This window comes from Centrocercus urophasianus, unplaced genomic scaffold (assembly GCF_019232065.1).
Source record: "Centrocercus urophasianus isolate 14NV4802_14NV808 unplaced genomic scaffold, USGS_Curo_1.0 seq_10, whole genome shotgun sequence".
Taxonomy (NCBI): Eukaryota; Metazoa; Chordata; class Aves; order Galliformes; family Phasianidae; genus Centrocercus; species Centrocercus urophasianus.
In genome coordinates this window covers 14397969-14412364 of record NW_024884142.1, presented here as the reverse complement: position 1 = coordinate 14412364, position 14396 = coordinate 14397969, and positions in this window count along the sequence as shown.

Below are 14396 nucleotides of genomic sequence, written 5' to 3'. Positions count from 1 at the left end.
AGGCGTTGGACCACGTGGATCGAGATGTCCCTGCCAACCTCAATTATTTCATGATTCTATAATTCTGTGATTCTGTAAATTAATTACTTAAGATCTGATTTTTATTTCATTTGTATCTGTTTAAATCTGAAGTGGTTTAACTTCAGCTAAGGGAGTTAAAATTACCTCTGTTAACTCCAGAGTGAATTACTGTGTTTTGCTTCAGAACCTCCCCTAACCAGGACTGAGATTTCTAGATTGCATGGGACTATAAACTAAAGGCAAAAAGTCTCAAAGATTGTCTGATTTCTGGAGATTAAGATGTTTCAAGAGATTTGTCTCTAGAAACCAATAAGCTTTGTGGAATAAATCTCTTAGCCGCTATACTTTACATGGCCTTGTACATCAAGTAAAAGAGATCTAGCCTTGGGAGACAGTAAGAGAAAAACTTGCATATTTTTTCATTAGATCTACATTTCTGTATCTTTCAGAAAGTGACCTAGAAATATCCCGTTTTTCAGACCAGCTAGTGCAGATTCTATTCTGGGAAAGCATTAAATCAGTTGGGGCAAATGAGTCATATCCATATTCCATCTCAATCATCACAGCATGAAAGCTATCCCAGGATGCTTTGCACTTCAGGTCTCAACAAGCAACCTGGCTCATCTTCTGTAGTCATACCTCAGCAAATGCCAAGAAAGCATCATTCATGGCATACCTTTTCAGCATCTTCCTTACCCTTCCACAGGAGTTGGCCTTTCTCATGGTATTACTGCTGCCTCTGGTAAATACCGTTTCTAGAAAGCTGTCTCCAAGACATCCACAAAGGACTCACAAGATGGGTATATTGCAAGTGAAATTGATCATGTAATCACACATGAATCATCATCAATCAATCCCAGGAGCCTATACTGAATTCAGTCCTGTACAACACCTTAATTAATGATCTGGATGGTGGGACAGAATGCACTCTCAATAAGATTTCAGATGACACAAAACTGGGGGGAGTGACTGTACAGCCACCTAGAGAAATGTGGACAGACTGGAGAAATGGGCAGACAGGAGAATTAAGAAGTGCAACAAGGGGAATTGTGAAGTCCTGCACTCGAGGTGGAATAACAGATGGAAAGAAGATTTTCAGATAAGGACCTAGGTATTCAGATTCAAACATGAGCCAAACCTTGCCACAAAGAAGGCTAGCTGCATCCTCAGCTGCATTAGAAAATGTGTTGCCATCAGGCCAAGGCAGGTGGCTCTTCCCTTCTACTCAATACCAGTAAGGCCACATCAGGAGTACAGTGTACAGGCCAGAGCTGAGAATTATAAATAAGCAAAGTTTTTCAATGTTGTAACATGATGGTCTCTTCCAGTGTCAAAATAAATGTGAAAAAATAAAATTTACTTTTCACACATAGTTATAAGTAGATCAGAGAAACAGAGAAAATATAAGATAAAATTGATTATTCAAAATCATGAAGTCAACTTCATTTTGGTGAGAAAATATTAAAACTTTCAAGGAGGGCAGTAAAGATGGATAACAGCACAATCATAATTAAATAGTAGAATCTAGTTATTTCTGCAAAGCATAAATATGAGATCAGTTAAATTTAGGATTTGGTACTTTAGCAAAATTGCTCTGAAGTAAATGTTTATGTTTATTAGCAGTACAATTTCAGAGATAGCATTTCAAAAACAGCTATCAAAGCATATTTAATTACAATGCTTGCATGGACATATCTATTTGGAACTTTCCTTACAGTGCAGCACTACATACAGATCTGAGAAATATGTTCAGGTCCAAATTCAAATACAAGACAAGAGTAATGAATTAGTAGTTTTTGTCAAATGAATTTAATGGAGTATCTTCTAAATGTTATAAAGCTTTTCAAATATCAAGTTTGATGTTTTTTATTTTTCTGACTGCCAGAAGGCAGATAGATTTTTTAAAATTACCACCGTTTTGTGGATATTGATGCAAGATGCATTAAAGCATTAAAATAAGTCTTCCAATAAAATCAGTACATTTGATTGTAAACCCCCTTTTAAAATATTTTTATTGTAAATTCTTTTCCAAAACGTTTTACAACTGACTTAATAAGAACAATTACAGCTCAGCTGGAGTAGCTGGATTGAAAATATCAATATCCTTACTGTCTCAAACATGATTTTTGAAGCAATTAACATTTGCATGTTTTTATTTTTCTACATATAATTTAACAGACTCAAGCAGATGCTGGTATTATTGCTGTAACATACTACTCCCTGATGTTCACTTGCAAAGATTAATATGTGGCTCTCTTCTTGTCTGTACACATTTATTCCCAGTGCCAAGTCTAGAATTTGCATCAGAACTGCTCTGCTTTCTCAAAAGTAATGTGTGTCTATTTATTCTGTATAGTGGGCTAAATCCAGCATTGCGCTATTCTGGCTTTATCTGTCTGTAATTCATACAAGAGTTACATCGAGGAAAGACACAAAGTAAACAAGCAGTAAGTCAAAAACATCTTAATCTTCAAAAGGATATCAGAAGTGAAGTATTTCATGAATCACTGGAAGAGGTAGTTAAAACTGATGGGTCTTATGAAAGACATAAATTTTTAGTACTGGCTTAAGACTTGTGTCTAAATAAAACAAGGCTGAGTGACAGATGCTAGCCTGTTTCCAAGGTATTCAAGCAATTGAAAATAACTCACATCTTTCCAAGAGCATGAAGTACAAACTGTGATCCAAAATATACACTATTTTAGTTCTTCTGTTCAATTTTATTTTTACCAAAGTCTTCCATCATAAAATACTTCAGTGTGAGCTAGTAAATTTGCAACTGCAAATCCCTTAATTGAAACATTAATATATCATTATATTAAATTTACAGGAGTATGTATAAGTAAACTAAGACTAAAAATGTTTCCTAGGAAAGAGATGGCCAATAAATGTGATGCCAAAAGTTCCACAAGAATGGAATGACATTGCTTGTTTTTCTTTGTTTTTAAAAATCCTAAGAAAAGTAAGTACAAAAATTTTGGTTTTTCTTCATAATCAAAATAAAAAGTTTTTCTAAGCATGGACATCTGTAAAATCCTGAGATTTTTATACAACCAACATGGTATTTATTATACAGAGGGAAAAAGTGCTCCTGTAAACCTGAACACTGTACCTAATTCCCTGTGTGCTTAGTTTAAATATGCATTTCTATCAAAACTTAAATGCATCATTTCTATTGCAAAGTTGATAGATCTGTTTTCAAAGCTATTTTTAATCTTAACCTGTAAGGCTGCAATGTGGTAGTGGAGCAAGCTACTCATGATTCATGATGTCTGCATGAAGCATTGAGATATGAAATGATTACTAAGTCTTTAAATGACATCAGTGCTTTGCTTTCAGGCTTCACATATCACTTAACTGTATATCTGATGCCTTGTTCTTTAATCGTAAGCAACACTGGTAAAACGTAGATTAGAACAGTTTCTCATTAAACACTGATAAACTTTTACCTTCACTATGAAGACACCAATTGTCATGTACTAACAGCATGAACTCATTCATTATCCAATAATGTGTAAATCACATTCTCAGTATGTTCTTTGTGCAATTTGCTCCAAATGTACAAGGATTTGGCCTTTTGTTCCTTCTGAATGTGAAATAATAGATGTTTCACAGTGCACAATACAATATAAATTTTCCACCATTATGACTAACATTAGGTAACTGTCCTGATTGGTGTATTTTATGTGTATCTGCCTCTGTGTTTGTGTCCCCATGCAAATATGTACGCTATGTTTGGTATGAGGCATTGGATGAAAACTCACAGATTATTCACTGGCATGACATTTTACTTCTTCCTGATGAATGGAAGTAGAGGGAAAGCACATTAGATAACAGAGGGTAGACATGTTCCTGTAGCAGATTTACAAACATCAAAGGACCAGCATCACAAGACATCGTTTATACTCCAGGTGAGTTCAGCAACTGAGTCTTGAAGTCACTTATTATTGCCCTTTCTCCGTCCTCTACCGTGTTACTGTAGAAACCTGCTTGTTCTGCACCTGAACACTTGTTTCAGAGTATGTTGTTCAAACAGTAAATTCATTCTCCTTTACAAAAAAAAGGTAAATGAAGGATTAAGATTCCAAGAGGTGGAGAAGTCTGCCTTCCTTTCCTTACCTTCTAAAAAAATTCAAGTTCTAATTCTGTTTGAAAATAATCTCTGTTATCTTCTTTTCTTTTCTTCTTTCAGCATTCCTGTAATTGATCCAAACCTTACTCTCAGAAAATCTCTGCTTGGATCTGTATGTGCATGTCTGTGTATGTGCTTAGAAACAAATTTGCATGAATCACTTATTAAACCCAAATTTTGGGATTGAATCGTTTGCTAACACAGAGTAAGTTTCTGATAGGAAAAGACAAGATTAAATTGCAGATATTTGACATTTTCGTCTTTCCTGCAGTAAGTTTTTCATCCCTTGCCTGAAGCAATTTCTTCTTGTTTCTCTGTAAATCTTCCTAAAAACATTTCAATTACATAACTGATATGTAGAAATCCAAGTATGTACATATTTGCAGTCATATCATTTCTGACCTAGTTTTCCAGCACAATCTTCTTGTTTCAGTAATTAATTCTGGTTAGACTTGATGCAGCTGTAGGATCTCATGGAAAAAGACCCACTGGAGGGAAATACTTACATAGTCAGCAGAGAAAACATAAAAGGGAAATGGAATCCAACTTTGCTGAGATGTTTTGTGACTTCTTTCATTAACTTCATACTTGTCACAAGAAAAGAACAGAGAAGTTTGGCAAAAAGTGCTTGCATTCCAGCCTATCTTCAGATATCAGAGGGGTTGGGGGTAGCTGAGCTTAGATTCTGGATGACACCTAATTTTGCATTGTTGGACTGGTTGCACTCAATGTTTGAACTATCACAATTACAGATTCACAAATAATGCATTGGCCAGTACATCTAGTCACATTCAAATAGGCTCTCACAATCAGTTTTAAGGAGTTTTGCCCATGCCCAATGAAAACTCTCACAGCTACATTAGTGCAATTTATTAAAGCAACAGATTATAGATTCTTTTTGATAAATGAATTATCTATAATACATGGGAGGTTAGCCAAGAAAACATAAAAGCAGTCAACTACAATCGTGTTAAATCAACAAAATAACTTTACAGAAATTTCTAAGTTTCTCAGGGAAGCACTCAGCTTACCTAAGTATGCAAATCATATCCAATAGGTGTTAAGCACCCCTTCTGGAGGTCGGGAGAGAGAGAGATGCTCAGCTCATTGACATGTCCTGGTTATTCTGTGATGATGTCTTCACCACTTATCCGTCATGGTATCCTTCAGCACCTCCAGATTTCCTACTCTCTTAATCTATTTTATAATATTTTCTTATTTTCAGGTCATTTTTCAGTTCCAATATTATTATCAAGTTCCCACCCCTGCAGGATGATCACAGAATTTGGCTACGGCTTCCACCCTGCTCCACACTCCATGCTATTTTTATCTTAAAGTTAGCATACCAGGCTCTCTGGTGTTTGCTTACAACTAATGTCACAGGTCACATTGCTTAGAGACCTATCAAGGAACAGACTCTCAACACATTCTGCCATGAAGGTTTCCCTCGCAAAAGAGGTGGACTTTTCAATAAGTCACCTCCAGTAAATATTCCATAGCAGTGTAAATTGAAGTATCTTAGTTTGATAAGGAAAAAATTTATAGAGAGATGTTCTTGCAATGTCTCTTGTACTTGTTCCAGTTTTATTCAGAACATAAAAGATAATGAAATCAGGTAATTAAATGTAGATACAATCAAATTGCTATGGGTGTACAGAAAAATCTGAGTTAAAGTAATAGTAACCAATACATTATATGGATTAATTTATTTCTAATCCTAATTCCAACTCTTAAAAAAACTGCATGAACCATCAAAGAAGAAACATTCTCCGGTAACATAAACATAACCTTCAATGTTATGGCAGAAAAAAATAAATTTAATCTGTACAATTTTTATTGAAAGTAAATGCTTTGATTTTTCTGAGGTTTAGCGCCTTCCTTCCCCAACTGGATTGTACATCGAGAATGTAGACATATGACCACAATGAATTTTGTTTGGCCAAATCAAGTTTGATTTCTTCCATATCAAAGGAAGGACATTTCATTAGCATCAGTTGATACAGATATTATCTGCAAAAGTAATTTGAAAAAGAAAAATGTTCCACTCCGTTAGAGGGCTAGTTTAATGATCAGTGACAAGAAAGACTGGAGTGAGAGTCTAGTATCCCAGACTTAGAGGAGCAGAGTACTTTTTCCTGGAGACAGAAGGCCCCAGTTTTTACTGATAAGACACACCATTAATTACATTTAAACTTCTAGGTTACTGATGCTTGGAAGTCACTCTTTACTGCTTCCTGCCTTTGCAAATAACATATTTGAGACATTTGTTTTTATAACTTCAGCTTCAAAAATTGTTCATCTTGCAGTAGGTAAAGCATCTTAAGGATGAAAATGCTAGTTGAAATATAAAAGAGTTCAAGACTGTGAAATGCAAAGTGAATGAAGGGATTCGATTTTTGATGGTTGCTTTTGTTTTGTTTTGTTTTGTTTTGTTCTCTTCTTCCTAAGTGTCAGTTAGTGTGTGTATATATTTGTGCATGTTTAAAATTAGCCCATTATCTGAAGGCCCGTGTTCTTTTCTGCTATTCTTGCTAACTGGAAATCAAAGTGATTCAGTGAAAGCTGGAGCAATACTTTGTATAGAAAGTTTTAAACAGTAGAGAACACTGATTGTTTTTCTCTCACTTAGCATTAGATATTAATATTTTATAAAGCATTATTATAATTTACCATGAAACGCACATTGACTAGAGTAGCATTAGTTATTTTCAGTGCAAAATACATTGAGGTATACTGAGAACAAGAATGCAGTATTTAGCAGCACAGTTATAATGAGAAAGAATTCTGATTATTCTATGCTGTGCTAAAATTTGCAGTACCTAAGATTCTGTTGAGAGTGTTTGCCATCTGAAGCTGCCACAGAGCTGAAGAAAATCTGTGAGAAGTTTTAAAAAAACATTGCAGCTCCTTCACTGAAAAAAAAACTGTATTGAGACTGGCCTGAATAATCATGATTTGGGATAATACAGAATAGTAGATGCATAGAGGAAATAATTTTATGAATAAAATTGGTTCTACATTACTGTGAGGCCATATCTGCACAGAGAAGGAAGAGACATATATGAAAGTTCTTCCTTGTGGTAACATACTGCAGTCACTATAGAAGGCATAGAAAATAGTGCTTTTTGATTAACTTTCTGAGTTAAAATAGAAACAAACAGAAAAATAAAAACCTTAGGATTTGTTTTAAAATTCCTTATACTTAACTTTTGTACTGGGACATCTGAAGTTCAGTCTTCACTTTTGAGCTTTCCTTCATAAATATGTGCATACAAGCCAAGCAGAACAGCAGACTGGAATAGTATGTAGAGCTATTTATTGCATGGGTAAGGACAAAATTGCTGCTGTGAAAACTGCTATGCAAATGAAGAGTGATGTAAATTACACTTATACTTATTTATGAGTGATGTTAATATTTACATAGTTGTTTGAACATAATCAGAATCGGGTATTTCCAGACAGGTGAACAATTAATTAATTGCTTATGCAATTGGCTGAGCACTTGTTTCTGTTCCAGCTTCTCCACAAAATTTGCAGCTCTGCTAAATTAGAGAATTTTTTGGACCTTTCAATGGCTAGTAAAATCAAAAGCCATTGCTCCTGAGCAAATAAACATGACAAGATCATGAAATCCAATATTCTCAAAACATATCCTTTGGCTCAACAGCAGACTAGTGACGATTACATTAGATACAACTGATTGTTGGTCTATTCTACACTGAAGTTTCAATTCACAAGAAGCAGCATGGACAATATACTACCCAGAGAGCAGTGTTTTTTCATTTATTCTTTTTTTTAAACATTATTTTATCAGCAGCAGAAGCCAATTTGACTTGCTTATTAAAACAGCAGCTGTCCTGGTTTCAGCTACAACAGAGTTGGTTTTTCTTGATAATATGTGGTATGATGCTATGTTTTTGCTTTAGGAGAAAAAAAATAATACAATGATAATTTTTGGTTTTTGCACAGAGCCAAGAATATTTCTCTCTGCAGTGAAGGGCTACAGAGGCACAAAAAGATGGAACAGGACAGGAACAGGAGAGCTAACTTAATCTAAAGGGATATTCCATTTCATGCCATATGACAGAATGCAAAAACTATAAGACCATGAGAAGTTGCTCAGGAGAGGCTGCTGTTTCCGCTCAGAGACTGGTGGGGCATCAATCAGCAAGTGGCGAACAATCACTTGCATCACTTGTTTTATAGTTAGATACTGTAGATAACTACATATATGTATATAGTTATAAACATTGCTGTTTTTATACTCTTTTCTGTTTTAATAAGTAGCTTTATTATCTCATCACAAAAGTTGTGTTTTGTTATTTTTTCCCTCCTATTTTCTCCCTACACAACTGACTGAGCAAGTGTAGTGCTTATCGGCATGCTTGGTTAAACCAAAGAAGCAACTTTCATTAAAGGGAAAGAGATATATAAAAGTTGTCTTTTTTGTACATTTATTTCTTCAATTTTTTTTATTTTATTACTATTTTTTTTAATATATACTTCACTGTGAATTTAGTTTTGTGACTTTAGTTCTTAAAAATGCTTGACAGCATTTTCATTCTGAAGCTTTAAAGAAAATTGTTTCTGGGAAGTTCCCCAGTTCAGCCCTGTGCTCAGATGTTCAGAACACGATACATCTGGGTCAGTAGAAGGATGATGACAACTAAAAATTGTGACTCTAATCTCAATAGTTTAGAGCCATTGCAGAGATTCCATGTTTGTTGGATATCCGTATTTTAATAAAATATAAAAATGATTTGCCTGCGTTTCGCAATGGCATATGAGCAATCTTGTCATAACTACTGAGTTACTTTCTTTTAAATCTGCTCACTATTTACTTATTATTGATTACAGTTCCCATCCTATAGCGAAGGGAGTTCATTCTTCAACTCATTTCATCAAAATCATACAGTAATACATTCAGTAACGTATAGAGTAAAATAAGATATTTTACCTCAGTATCATAAATGAAATATAAGTAAATTAGCATCCACGATGGAAATGGTAAGCAAGTGAAAGCATATTCAAGTACTACGCGAAAGTAAAAGGACACATAAAAGCAAGCATGATTTGTTTTTTTAATTTATTACTCTACTGATCTCAATATTCAGTCATGAAAAATAGTTCTACGGATTTCAAGTGCTTACTGAAATAATGGTTTATGCATTGTTCAGTGAGCACTTACATGCATTACAGTTCCATTTTTGTTTTTAATATCTTTTATAAGTGGGATTATATGGACTTTTACTGAAGAAGGAGTAAGTGCTTCAGCTCTTTGTGCATGTTGTTCTGATTCATGGCAACACATAGGATAAGGATTATATTTAACATATTTGTAATATATTTTTATAGGTAACACATGTTTTAGCATATTGAAAGAAGTGATGCTTTTTATCTACGGTTTGCTACTACCAATTAAGTGAATATATTATTTTATTATTCACAAAGCACTCTAATAATCAAAAGCTCATAGCAAAACTATGAACTCTTATTGCAATTATAGGGGAATACAAAGTATGGATCATTATGGTGCATTTCTAAAGAAAGAACTGAACACATCCCTGTGTTACTTCAGTGATATTCAAAGTCAACAAATAGATTTTCATATTCACAAAAATACAAACAATTTTATGTGCTCAGTTAGTCTTCTATGTAGGAAGGGCTGCATTCTATATGTTAGCAGTATACATCCATTTTTTTATTAGACTGAGAATTGTATTTGTTATATATATGTTTGTGTAACATTAATTAAATGAATATGTATATGTAAATTTTCATTATGCCTCTGCTAGGAAATTTAGAAATTATTTGGAAAATCAGAAATTTTCTGGTCTTTCATTGTACAGATAAGTCAAAGTCAGGAGTTATACTTCTTTCCTGCAGTGTCCTTTTCATAAGAACTATTTCCTGTAAGCTTCTGTCTCATTACTGCTAGGAAGGTCTTCATTAGTAACTTTATTCTCCTATTTCAAAAAAGAATGAATTTACTTCATATATTCATTTTTAAATATATGTAAGGAGTAATCAATTTTAAGTAGTATGAGAAGGTAGGGGCTAAATAATACTAGTATTTGAACTATACATAGCTAGATGATAGTACTTTTAATCATGGAAACAAGATGCTCTTGGAGAGCATCTCTCTCTTCAAGGATCAAATATTTCAATGTGTTCATTTCCTGGGGATTCAGATTATTTTGATATTGATCATGAAGATACTTTTTATTGACATCTTGCTCATCAGCTATTTTGGAAATTTAGCTTGTATTTTTCCTTCACAGGAAACAAAAAAGAACCACAAACCCAAAAACTGAAATGTAAGTCCCTGGCTCAAGTAACACTGCAACAAAAAAACATTTTTTTCTAAGCCTAGATTATACTTTTGAATTGTTTATATTTAGTTAATTAAAATTCTCCATTATATATATCTTTTAAATTCTTACCTTGCATAACAGTAAAGTTTTTCCACAGCTTTCTTGCATGGAAATAATTACCAGTGAGACAAAGTACTTGAGATGTTGAAAATATATTAGCACTTTCACTAGTTACTTGTGTTTCTTCTGAAATGTAATACAGAACAATTTGAAGCCTCTTTTAGACCTCACCTCAGTCCTTCATCAGCTTCCCATATGACCATCTCCTTCTTTAAAATGATTTTGCTTGTATGCCATCAAATCTGTATTTAAGCCATGCATTTAATTAAAAAGTGATTAAATCCCCAAATGTATTTCTAATACTTACATAGGTGTAAAATAGCTTTACTTACTTCATAAAAGTCTTTAAAAAATACATTCAAAATGAAAGATTTGAGTAGATGTCCCTGTCTGACCATCCGAAATGATTTTCAATTTCACAGGAGATATGTCAGGTAGTTCTTTACATCCTCCTCACCTTCCTAGCAGAGAATGACCTAATAACCTCTAAGCAATCTGAAGTTAAATTTCATTTTTGTTCCCTTCTCCCCTATTCTTCTACTGTTCCAAACAATAGCTCCTAACACAATGTGAAAACAAATAATGTAGCTCATCTGCATTTCCTCCTCACCTAAACACATTTGTGAGAAGACATAAATGGAATGAAAAAGAAAAGAAAAGAAATAAAGGCAAATAGATAAATAAAATAAATTACTAAGATGAAAATCCAGGCTTAATTTCTTAGCATTTAGACATTGGATTTGGTATTTTCCCACTAAGTCCTTGCTTTAAAAATATTTTTGAGAATGATCTGACCCTTACTAACACTTCTGACTTATCTAATTCTTCCTGAAATATGTTTGAATACTTCCAAACAATTTGCATACACTTTGAATTGGAATAATGTATATCATTCCAGCATATTAATGGAATAATTAAATGTATTATTACTCAAAACAAACAAAAACAAACAAACAAAAAAAAAAAAAAAAAAAACCCAACCCCTCACCACTCTTAGTTTTATACTTTTGGAACATTAATGAGAACAAAATCACATTAGCTGAAAGATCTTGGTACTATTTCTTTTCATTCATTTGGGAAGAAACCTGCCATAGTTGAAAACAGCCACTTAATATTTTCAGTTAATTGTCATATACTTCATGAAGAATTTCCCAAATTGAAGGACGTCAGGATAAGGTGAAGGTAAATGCAGTTAAAATTAAATTCAATTCTATATAAAACATAATGAAAATATTCAGAAATTAATTTCTACCTAACAACATTTTCTGCTTTCTGTTTATTTTTTTCAATACTGTGGTGCTTTAATCCTGTGTTGAGAGCTACATCAGTGTCAGCAGTTTATGGGCTGCTTCAGCCTGGTTCTATGAGTGGCAGGGTGGAGGGATTTCATAAATCTGTGCTTCTGGGAAAGGGAAGCAGGGGGCCCCAAAATAATTAAAAACAGCAGCAACAATCTGAGGAGAAACAAACTAGTTTCCTAATATGATGTTGAAAGGCAAGATAATACCATAATAGAATATAATTAGAATTGAAGCTAATAAATCAAATATAATGAGAGAGTGTCCAAAAGTTGGAAAGGTGGATAGGCCTCATCACAACACTGAGGTGAGATGAACAGTTCGGTTGAACAGCAGGCGGAGAGGCTGACGAAGAAGGGCAGGTCAGACGACATTGTCAGTGGTTATATCTCCTCTTTGACCTCAAAGCCCCCTGGGGTATGTAGTTCTTCTTCTCTTCCAGACAGGTAGGTACCCGGAACTTGAGCATTAACACTTTAACTCCCAGTGCACTGCATGATGTTATGATGTGGAATACCAATAACCAAAAATCATAAAACCATGACAATCAGGACTACTATATTTAATGTCCGCCTGTACTTCAGCACTGCTCATGACAAAAGCCAACAACCTTGAGGGAACTGGTAACAAGTCTGTATTTTTTTTTTTTTTGTCTAGGAGATTAATTATATCTATCAAAATTTAGTGCCAGCTTCATCCCATAAGTGAGTCTCTTTATTTCACCATCTCTGTCTTTTGTTTAGATAAAGCAGAACTTTTTCACACTTGCAGTTGTGGCATTATTAAACTTTGGGCTAGACTCTTTCCTGGGAAGTCCTACAGTCCTGTCTGTGGAGTATGTGCCTTTCCTTAACACATCTTGACATCCTCTGGACAAAAGAAGGATATCTAGGAAAGAATGAAGCCAAGACGAGCGTTACAGAGATCCTTAATCTAGATGGGAGCTTAAAGTAAAAGTTGTTTTGGTGCAATGGAATGGAATTCATCATGAGACTGTCCACTGTAGTTAGAGAAAATCTTATCAAGAAATAGAAGGACGCTTGCAGCACAATTCAGATAATCATTATAGGAGCATCTATTTTAAGGTAAGCTAAATCTCCGTTTGGGCTCTACTGACTGACTTATTTGACGTTATATAGAATCAAGTTTTATCCTTTTAGCCTTGTGCTTGTAGAGTGAATCTCTACCTTCTGTAATTCAAATATCCATTGTTGTATAATCTCTGTCAAATTTACAACATCTGATGCTATGCCCTCCTTCCTATCTAATCAACATTGCTGCTTCTTCATCTAGCACCTCTTCAAAGTCACTACTGCTTTTTGTATCCTCGCATTTGACTTCATAATACTAGCTTATTTCCTGAAATACTTTAAATATTTTCCTTCATAGTATTAAGTGTCTGAAAAAATGATTTCTTCATGGAGTTCAAATTGGAAAATGATGTCTTCTATAAACTGGACGAATGGAACTCCTACGCAGTTTTGTAGAATTTTAGTCTGTACCACAGACCTCTTTTTCACATGCATTAACCAATGTCAATTATTTGAGTATGTTTGTGCATGTGTGTGCACACGTCATTCTAGTACTTTTTCTAGTCAAATACTGCAATAAATACTTTTTTTTTTTTTTTTTTTTTTTTTTTTTTGTAAACCTATACTCAAGATCCTGTCCCTTGGCTTACCAAACAATAATGATAATCCCTCCCCAAATTCAGTGTCTGGGACCATAGATGTGAAATAGAATTACATCATCTAAGTTTTTTCACATGATCATAAGTCAATAAATTAACTTTGTGTAATTTGCTAGCCACGAAAAGAACAAAGAAAAGCATGTTGGTTAAAACATCTTACTGTGAATGTAATATTTCATTTTGCCCTACATTTGCTATGAGGGAATTGCATTCCCAACGTCACTCTGACTACGTTCATATCTGGTAATACCTTAAGTATCAGTAAGTCAGTTGTCTATCCAGGTTGTAAGAAATATTCAGTTAACAGCAAGTAGTTACAGTAAAACTGCATCTGAAAATGGAAGTGGGATATAGTCTGCTGACTGGTCGTAGTCTGCCATGCAGTTTTTCTCCTGCTCCTGATCCCACAGTGGAAGATCAACTAATGTGATTTTTTTTTTTTTTTTTTTCTTTTTTCTTCCTAGTTGATCTGGACGTGCCACGTGACAGATAAGGAACAGATAAGGGTATCCAGCCTCCAGAAATCCCTGTTTTCCAACTCTGTGGATTCAATGCAGAATTTCATTGATAGGCACTCTACTTATTCACATAATGTGTATCTAGATGACTAAGACTATTTGGAAAGTGGACGCTCACAATTTTAAAGATTTTTACCTTGAGCACCTCACTGTTATGAATTTATTTTATTCTGTCAGCATCTTCTGCATGGCAGATAAGCTGGCTTGCCTAAAATCAAAAACTAACTTTACTGTGTATGAATCTCAGCATGGTATCCTGCATACTAATTAATTTCTGTGATTTAATGTACTGACTTTTCCCAG